Genomic DNA, 9,918 nt, shown 5'->3' on the forward strand with positions numbered 1-9,918 from the left:
TTGCAGGAAGTAGCATTGACCAACTACAGTAGACGTACACTGCAGGGCGATATCTTTTGATGTAGGGACTACTTTGTTGTTTTGTAGGTCTCGCATAGGGATCACCGAGAGCTGCGTGGACATCTGCTGCCCCGAGTGCGCTGAGCACCTGCAGCCCCCACCACGTCCGAGCCGCAGCCCCCAGTCCCTCTGTTACTGCCCTCTCCGCACCGCTCGCAATCCTTTCTCACTCCCGCTGTCTGTGCTCTCTTGCCCCTCTCTCCCCTGCATCCGCGTTCACACCCACCCGCAGCATCTGGAGGATCGCCGTGTGGGTGCATTACACTGTGCAGCACACCGCGCTTCATTTTTCAGGTGGGTGCTTGTTTAACCAGAGTCTGCACTCGAGGAATTCTAGCTGTAAGCATTCTTCTTTTTGCACAATCCTGCGCTGGAGGGCTCGGCGCAGAGGGGGAGTGTTGTGGATCATGCTGTGGGCGGGTCACAGTGTGGCTCCTCGAGCGAGCGACACAATAGAGAGAGCAGGCGGTTTACGCTGCCTCCGGGATGCCTAGTGTTTGTTGCGCGACATCGGCACTTCCAAGACGTAGATGAAAATGAAACACAGTCTGAAGCGTTGTGTAACCCTGCGGGACTCGGGTAGAGGCAGCGCCCGCCCTGTCGCTGCACGATGTACAGAGTGCAAGGTACCCTGTCTTTGCGGGAGTAGCGAATGAGGTATGCGTTCTGGTGAAGTTTCTCGAGCATGGGGTCACTGGAAGGCTTCCTTCTTTGCTAAATAAAAACATGTGCATAATGTCAGCATGCCTCCTACATACCAAGCATACACGTGTGTTACGTACGCCTAGAGGCCGTGGTCCCAAATATAGTGTACATTTTTTTCTTGTGTTTTGACTGCAAAATCTGAACCTTGTGGAACCCTACCGTGGATGATGAAATACTTGCTTTCTTTAGTATCTACGACGCTCCGGCTCTTATGTTGTTGTTCGTTGTCTATGTCTGTGTGTGTCTGGGAGCCTGGCGTGTCTGCCAGCAGGGACCCTATTCCAAAGTGGAGAAAGCACTGAGGGCTGACATGTTAAAGTGAGATAGACTTCAGCTGCAGTTCTTTTTTGCGAAAGCCGGCAATAGTTTGCCTTCTCTTTCCATGCTTGCCACAATCAAAATTGTGATAGGAGACAAGCACTCCCATGCTGCTGTTCAACATGGTGAAAATAAATGTCAAAACCAATAGCTCTTGCGTAAGCATGACCTGTTGGTTTTGCTAATGCTTTTTGTTATCATGTGAAAAGGGGATAACATGTCTGATGTAATCTCTTTTAGCATTTCTCTTCAAAATACCATGAGGCAATCACAAGCACAAAGGGCACGTTAGATTGTCATATCCTCGGTCGGAGGCATTGACACCCGCGCACAACAGTACCAACTCAGATACATATGATGACAATATACAAGCTAAGACCAAAGTACCCAGCAATCTGTATCAACATGAATACTTTTATAAACGACTCCAAATACCATGTGAGCATTAGCAAAGGCATATTCCAAATATGCATTGATTTCTGGCATAATGAACGTGCAACTACTCCCACACACATTCGTTCCTTGATGCGCTTGTGCAGACATCCAGAGCTAACATGGGAGGGATAGGGAAAGAAGAACGCAAGTGTGCAGACATGCTGCAAGGGCCCTACTTGCCGCTCTTCCACTCATTAATAGGTGAACGTGGACAAATACAGCACACACAGGGCAGTCTGGACAGACCCGCTGAAGTACTCGCCTCACGGTACCTGAGGAAGTCATGTCACTGAGCGCTGTCATTGTGCATCCTGAGTCTAGCATTGCCTTGGTGACTGCTCAGCGGATCTGAATGAGTCAGAGCTTTTTCTGCCCAGTCTTCCCTTGACATACATGAAGTATCTTGGCACAGAGTGCAATCGGAGGATAGGGGACTGCTGCTATGCAAGTTCTCAGAGATTTTTTGCATTCTGGAAATCAACTTTGTGGATTGTTCAAATGTAAATGTAAATTGATACTTGTATAGCGCACTACTCACCCGCAAGGGTCTCAAGGCGCTTGTACAAATACCGCTGTGGAACCCATCCTGGCTTTCCCTGTGAGGCGTCCACTCCTGGGCACCCCCAAGGTGGAGGCCAGGCATCCTTAGCATTGTGGGGGCCGTTGTGGAGATTAAGCAAGCTATTGCCCAGAGTTGCAGAGTGGGACTCCATGATTGGAATGGCACCGAGGCGAGAATTATCAGGTCCGTGGAATTTTTGAGCCCAAGACCCGCCGAGGCGGGGAATTGAACCCTGGTCCCGGGCTAGACCTCTGCATCAGGGTCTGCTGCTCTAACCATTGAGCCACACTTCTCCACAAGATCAATGGTTTCTATGTCCAAGCAATGACGGATTTTCATGTGCCAGGGTAGGAGGGGGCAAGCTACAAGGTGAGAGGTTGGGAGTGACAAGCAACAACAGAGAGAGTGACGGGAGAGTGGTAGGGGCGAGCAACAACATTGAGAGGTGAGGAATAGACGGATGAGAGGGAGACAGCTTTCTATCACTCTTATGGTGTGCTGTACCTAAAAGAAAACAAGCATTTGCAATGCAATAGGTCTTGCATTTACGCGAGTTTAAGCTATTGGCATTGTAAATGACAAAGCCTTTTATTTATGTTTTAAAAACCAGAACATAAATAAAAGGCATTGTCATTGTCATTGCCAATAGCTCAAACTCGCGTACATGCGAGACCTATTGCATTGCAAATGCTTGTTTTATCTTATCTTCAGTTTTCCTTTTTGCTTCTACTGCAATATCGAACGTTTTACATTCTTACTCGCGCGTTGAGTTCTTGTCATTCTTTGGGCACATTGGCATGTTTTTATTACCCTAATAACTTGTGTTTTAACCCTGCCTGTGCACACCGAAATATTCTGTAATCATCACTTTTTTGGCTACAGTTATCAAATATTTCTTCCACAAATGCTGTGTCCAATGTTCTTTCTGCTTCTCTCGACCCCCGCAGCACTGAATGCATATAAAGGGTGTGCTTTATGGTTCTAGCACAACGACACATTTTTATTTGATGTATACTTTGCATATAATTACACTTTTAAGCCTTTAATGCTGTGCGTTTCTGCGCAGCTGCACACAGTGTTATGAACTGTTTACAGTTTATACTTTGCTCGAGGCACATGTTCGCCCTTGTTTTATTATATTTACTTTCCGTTCAGTCCTTGTTATTTCCATTATGCTGGCTGCCTCCATGTGCTGGATAGACACTTTAACGGTCTTATGTAAGCAGCGTGTTTTGCATAGCGCTGACATCCAACGTTTCAGACACCTCAAGGGGCTTTGCCTAAATCACAGTGGCCTGTGGCAAAGAGATCTTGTAAACGCTCGCCGGCGGTGCAGTGTACATTGTCAGTGCTGATAATTCAGGGGGGCGTCTGTTGTCTGTATTCAGTCAAGATACTGGACTGGCTATTGAGACAGGTGGCGTTTAGAATGGTTGTTTTCTGTGCACACCAATAGTTTGCCTCTCTAGCCCGTAGGTATTTCCTTTATTCACAGTGCCTTGAACCACTTAGATTATTGTTATTATTAACCCCTTGCATGCTTCTGATGGAACCACTCCGTCATGAGCCCCGGGCGCCGTGTGCTCGTGACGGAGTGGTTCTGTCATGCTGCGGCCGTTGGCGGCCGCTCCGCCTTGCGGCACTGATTCCCCGCCTGTGCGGGCGATTAGCGCAAGTGGGTGGAGTCATGACGGAACCACGCCGTCATGAGCACAGCTCGCCCGTGACTCATGACGGCTTGGTTCCGTCATGAGCATAGCGGCGACGCAAACCCCCCAAACTCCCCCAGCGCTGCGGCGGAATTCACGCCGCAGCGAAGGGGTTAAATTACAAGGCTGTAAGCGGAATGCGTAGCGTAATAACCAAAATAAAACGTATTCTTTTCGCTTTTCTGTGAGATTACATTGATGTTATTTTTGTTAAGCACACACTAGGATGACTTGGTTCTCTTTCAAGTGCCTCTCAGGCTGACCTACAGACACAGCCTTTGTGTACAGTGATGTTTCTCACAGCAGGAGGCATCGGCGCACCCACAACAGGGCACAATCAAGAGAAAGACCTTCCTGAAGCAGCAATCAGGGACAGACAAAAAACAGTCCTGGCCCAGTAACGTCCTCACCTTCTAAACAAGCATTGGCATAGCCAATAGGTCTCGCATTTGGGACCTTATAAGTGTTTAGCCATGCACCAGTTGATTTTGTTGCACCAAGAATATTGTGCTGCATAACTACTTATAAGGTCCCAAAAGCGAGACCTATTGGCTATGCCAATGCTTGTTCTCTCTAGCTCTGGGTGAGATACGGATGAGGAAATAATAAGTGCCAGTCCCCAAAAGGTTGTGCCGATGGACCCCACCTTCAACCGCCAGATCAAATTAAGCTCTGGGATGCAGCCCAATTTGGCTAATCTTCTTTCACTTTTTGGGAGCTGTTTCTTCCTTGGGTGCATGTAGGCTGCTTGCTGCTGTGAAGTGGCATTTAAGAGAAAATAGACATAGTGCTAGCCTCCAGTCTTAACAAAGGAATCAAAGAACAACTTTATATAAAATAAAAAAAACTGAGCATAATGACATGTGACGTTGGAGAGAGAAAGTATCACAGAGCGAAGACGCTTCCCCTTTCCTACTTTGGAGTTAATGGCAATTCTGGACTGAGAAATGTCATGAATCATCTGGGACAGTGGAGAAGTGTGGCTCAATGATTAGAGCGGCAGACCCTGATGCAGAGGTCTAGCCCGGGACCAGGGTTCAATTCCCCGCCTCGGCGGGTCTTGGGCTCAAAATTCCACGGACCTGATAATTCTCGCCTCGGTGCCATTCTAATCATGGAGTCCCACTCTGCAACTCTGGGCAATAGCTTGCTTAATCTCCACAACGGCCCCCACAACGCTAAGGATGCCTGGCCTTCACCTTGGGGGTGCCCAGGAGTGGACGCCTCACAGGGAAAAGCCAGGATGGGTTCCACAGTGGTATTCGTACAAGCGCCGAGAGACCTCCGGGTAGTCGTGCGCTATACAAGTATCCATACATTTACATTTACATTTACAGTATTGCACTAAGTGCCCCGGGGGCATAAAGGGCACTTGTGCCCACTCTCTGCCCTTTGTGGCACTTTGGTGTTACAGAAGGAGCTGTTCACACTTACACAGTAACTTCTATAATACAAACTGGAGCTGGTGCTGCATGTGTACCAGCAAGACCCCAGTTTGTCTGCCACATTTGCTTGGAGACATGTCAATTTTAGATGTGGGTGAAGAGCCAAAGGAGCTGCCAGGGCCATGACCCCAATGACACCCTACGGAAGATATCTCCCTGTCGGTGTCTATAATCACTCACTGCATCCGTTTGCAGAAGGATCAAAGTCCCCCTTTGAAATGTAGGCCAGTTGCCACCTGTACCGTAAAAAGTGGACCCGTGGCTTCAAGCAACTGGCTCACCATTCACTTATGCATTGCACCTAGGTTAGGCACAAGTTTGCGGCTGTACTGAGGGCAAATCATAAACAGTAATAGGGTAGGCTGTCCCTGTCTATGCCTGGCATGCCATGTTAAATGTGTGTGGTAGTGCAGAGCAGAACAGTGCGCCGTATTTGTGATATGGACTCTGGAATGCTCTGTTCCAGTCACTAGCTAGCATCAAACACTTGGCCACCACACGAATTAGGTAAGCAGAAGGTGCATGAGGCAGCTTGAAAAAATATTAGAAGGGCCATCAAGTCTAAAAAAAGAAAAGCTCTCTTTACCCAATCCTGCATTGCTAACAATCTTCAACAATTGCAATTAAGAACATTCCTTTGTTTGATAATATCAACTTGGCTAGCTTGTGTTTTGCGAGATATTCCAATATCATTCACTGGATTGCCTCCTATTTTCAGGAGTATTATAGAATTTGAAAATAGTTTGATATTGGTACAGTCATAGACTTGCAGGTTACAAGGACATTCTTTATCCAGGAAATAGACTTTGCAAGAAAATTGATCAATAGTTCTCTAGATCTTTCAGAGCACAATAAAGAGTGATAGTGTCCGTTCATTAGCAGTTGAGGGAAAATTTAAGCTGTCCAGTTCCTGAAAAGTACAAAACTCGAGATATTTGAAGAATTGAGGTTTGGGAACATTACATTGTCTTTGGAGACTCTCAAAACTAGTAACGTAATTGAATTTGAGCTTATCCTTAAGAAGATAAATCGGATGAATCTCCCATACCTGACCGGCTGAATCAGTGGTGTGATCAGAAAACAGTGAATGTGTCCATAACGGAGAATCTGTAATGAGAGGATGAAGTTGGAATTATTTCAAGAAAACAGCTCACATAAAGCTTGCTTAGTCTTCAGCCATATCTTCTTTAGGCAGGTAGGATTTTTGAACTTAAGGTTGTGAGAATTTGAAGTTCATAGAACAAAAGGGAAATATGTTTTATTAGAGACTTCTGCTGATCATCATTCACGATCGAAGTGAGACATTACCCCACTGATACTCAGTAATTAGAATACAGACCAGAAAGTGCTATTTGCCCCTGGTTTGGCTGGATCCTTAACTACTTATACGCTCATTTAGCCTTTTTAGATTTCGAGACAAAACTTGCAATTAATGATAATTATAGCATACTTGCACACAAAATGATTGTCCTCGTGATGAAGGAGATTGTAGCCAGAAATCAGCCGAGGTGACTAGATGGAGTAGAAGAAAAGCCAGGTCCTCAATTACTTCTAGAAGGAAGGAAGGTACAGCTCAGGCTTAGTGAGATGGTATATGTGTTCCACAGCTAATGGGATAAATAAGAAAGAATTCAAACTCCTATGCAAATATGGCTGATTTTAGGAGTGGTGTGCAAGCCTTAACAGGAAGACCAAAGAGTAAGACCAGGATAGAAAAAGGGGAGCCAGGAAGCAAGGAAATCAGGACGGCCAAATTAGAGGGCTTTGTCACAGAAGCAAAGAGCTTGAATACTATTGGATATCAGTAGCCAGTGGCATTTCATTTAAAATGCTGAGATTTGGAGGTGGGACTGATGTGTAGCATGAGGCTGGAGCCCAGGTCTACAAAGTTTGGATTCCTAATCCATGGGTACAAGGACTTAGTTCAGTGCACCATCACTGAGTAAGGAAATCCAAGCAGCGCCACATAACTCAGTGAGCATTCCTGCAGGCATGGTGTTTGTGCTGTCTAGGACACTTGCAGTCACTGCGTGACTGGCAGTCATGCATTGGAAATCTAAACAATCTTTTATTAATGAGTTACACACTTAAGTATCACTAGAAACAGAATATGCATTTTTTTTACATATTTATTCTAAAATACTTGTGCTAAAACTCCTGAAGCTAGTGCACATGATATTGTATAGTAATATCACAGAAGATAAAAATTAGAAGCAGCTATATGCTTCATGAACAGTGGAACAATAGGGAAAATTGTAATATCACAATTTGCACCAACTGTGCTATCTCTAGGTGCCATGCTAGTTCTAGCAGAATCAATAATAAGCTTATTTCACGAGTTTCAGAGGTGGTGCCATACCAGAGAAAAACAAGATTTGTTGTCTGTTTGGAATAGCTTGCCAGCTATTTTGAGCACAAGGGGAAGGAGACTGTCTGTGAAAGAACACAATCCAGGCACCAGTAAGTGCAGCTAGAGCCTCGCAACAGTGTAGAAGCCTTGGTTAAGGCAGTGGAATCTGGTGCCGGCCCATCTGGATTTGCACCCTGGGTGAAGTTTCTAACTCCATCAGTAGTCAATTCCCAGGGCTACTGCAGGGACCACTGATTCTAATGTTATATTTACAGAATGAAATGGTGATTTCAAAGACACTAGATCTAATCGAGCTAAAGTTGTGGGATGCAAAATACGTCAGCCATGTAAAAAAAAAACTAAGCCTTTGCATCACAATTTATCTGATGTTTACTATAACTGGCTACTTCTTCAACCTTGAGATGTAGATATCGAAAGTATTTACTAGACGTCTGGCACATGATAATGTAACAATTCAGGCTGAAGGGTGTTTAGATATAAATATCACTTTCACAAGTTCTGCAAATGATGGCAACATGCCTACTGTGCACTAAATTGCAGACTGGCTAACTAGCATAGAAACTGTAGCTAAAATGGAACCTGTCTTGTATGTGTTTAAGACCTAAAACTTTCTACTAAAATAACAATAAAGGGGCCTAAAAGCAAGTGATATAAATTAATCATAAGTAAGTGTATTATTGCTCGGTTGCTTAAAACCATTCATACAGTTAAGATTATTAAAACAACATACTCAACAAATGGTGGGTAAGATACTAGCTTGGTCAACCAGGGCTCGACAAGATACCGCTTCCATCATAGAAATAATAGATCCCCAAACAAATTCATTAGTTACTGACAGAGCTGACACTCCTCGAATCTTTGTCAATCATTTTCAACAAATATATACTACTAAATATTCTGTAAATTCGGAGATGATTCAGGAGTATTTCGCTTCACTTCAAGTACCGACAATATCTCAGAACCTAGTTATGATGCTACAGATGAGAATCACAGAAGCCGAGATATCGGCAGTTATTAAATCTTTGGCCGGAGCTAAAGTTTGTGGCGAGGATGGAATTCCGAGCGAATTTTATAAATGTTTTGTGAAGGAATTGACCCCTTTTTTGGAAAAGTTATTTGATCATATTAAAACAGGTGGGTCGGTATCTTCTGAATTTAAAAAAGCGATAGTAATTAGCTTTGTAAAAAAGGGTAAACTGTCCAATAATTTGAATTCTTATCGACCCATCAGTCTATTAAACACCGACTATAACATTTTTATGAAGATCTGGGCACAACGTATCACTTCAGCAGCTAAGGAAGTGATTCATGGGGATCAAACAGGGTTTATAGCAGGCCGTATGATGACGACTAATACCCTCTTTTTGATTCAAGCCCTAGATTATTTTAATATCAATAAGACACCTGCCTGTATTATGATGGTAGATGCAGAAAAGGCCTTTGATTTAGTTAATTGGGATTCATTATTTTATGCACTTTTTAGGTTTGGATTTACGTCCTCAGTAATAACCATGATTAAAAATATCTATCTGGGTGCACAGGCACAGATAATAGTTAACGGGGACCAAGCAGGGTTAATAGAGATAAATCGTGGGACCAGGTAAGGCTGCCCTTTATCACCCCTTTTGTTCACTTTTTTATTGAACCTCTAGCTATCAGATTACTAGCTAATGGGAATATTAGATCTCCAATCGATGGAATAGCGAAATTGAAACTTTTTGCTGATGACGCTATTTTATATCTAGATCCAGAAAAATTTAATTTGCAGTCAACAATGGCAGAATTTAAGAAATTTGAACAAATAGGGGGATATAAAATTAATCCCTCTAAAACTGAAACTTTAATGTTAAATTCTGGGCCAGCATGACTCAAAAAACAACTAAAACAACAGGCAAGAAAAACTGATCCCATACGGTATTTGGGAATTTACGTTACAGGTCATTATGGGTAATTGGTCAAGAATAATTATGAAGCCACCAGTATAAAGATCCAGAAACTGTTGGATAAATGGTCTAACCTTCCTTTAATTTTGATAGGACGAGTGGCATTGATTAAGATGTCAATTTTACCTCTTTTGATATTTTTGTTTACTAACATTCCGGTAAAGGTTAACGTTAGTTTTTTCAAAGGGATTGATTCTATGATTAGGGCATTTGTGTGGAATAAAAAGACAGCTCGAGTTAAACTGTCAATTCTGCAATTAGATACTCAGCTGGGTGGGTTGGCACTTCCAAATATTCGTTCATATTATGATGCATTATTTTTTGATTATGTAGCATGTTTATTGTCTAAGCCGCATCGAGTTGACAATTT

The 9,918-nt window shown here is 43.7% G+C and overlaps 1 long non-coding RNA gene across 1 annotated transcript in view; it reads right to left on the reverse strand.

Moving 5' to 3' along the window:
• Nucleotides 1-6,807, reverse strand: part of LOC146809324 (uncharacterized) — a 186,129-nt gene extending 179,322 nt beyond the window's left edge. Inside the window, exons 1-2 of the long non-coding RNA XR_014966402.1 lie at nucleotides 6,685-6,807; nucleotides 6,283-6,341 (exon numbers count right to left, since the gene is read on the reverse strand). This is a non-coding gene — a long non-coding RNA (uncharacterized LOC146809324). The remainder of the gene's footprint in view (nucleotides 1-6,282; nucleotides 6,342-6,684) is intronic.
• Between the last annotated feature and the right edge of the window lie 3,111 nt (nucleotides 6,808-9,918).

The sequence above is a fragment of the Triturus cristatus genome, chromosome 7 (genome assembly GCF_964204655.1).
Source record: "Triturus cristatus chromosome 7, aTriCri1.1, whole genome shotgun sequence".
NCBI lineage: Eukaryota > Metazoa > Chordata > Amphibia > Caudata > Salamandridae > Triturus > Triturus cristatus.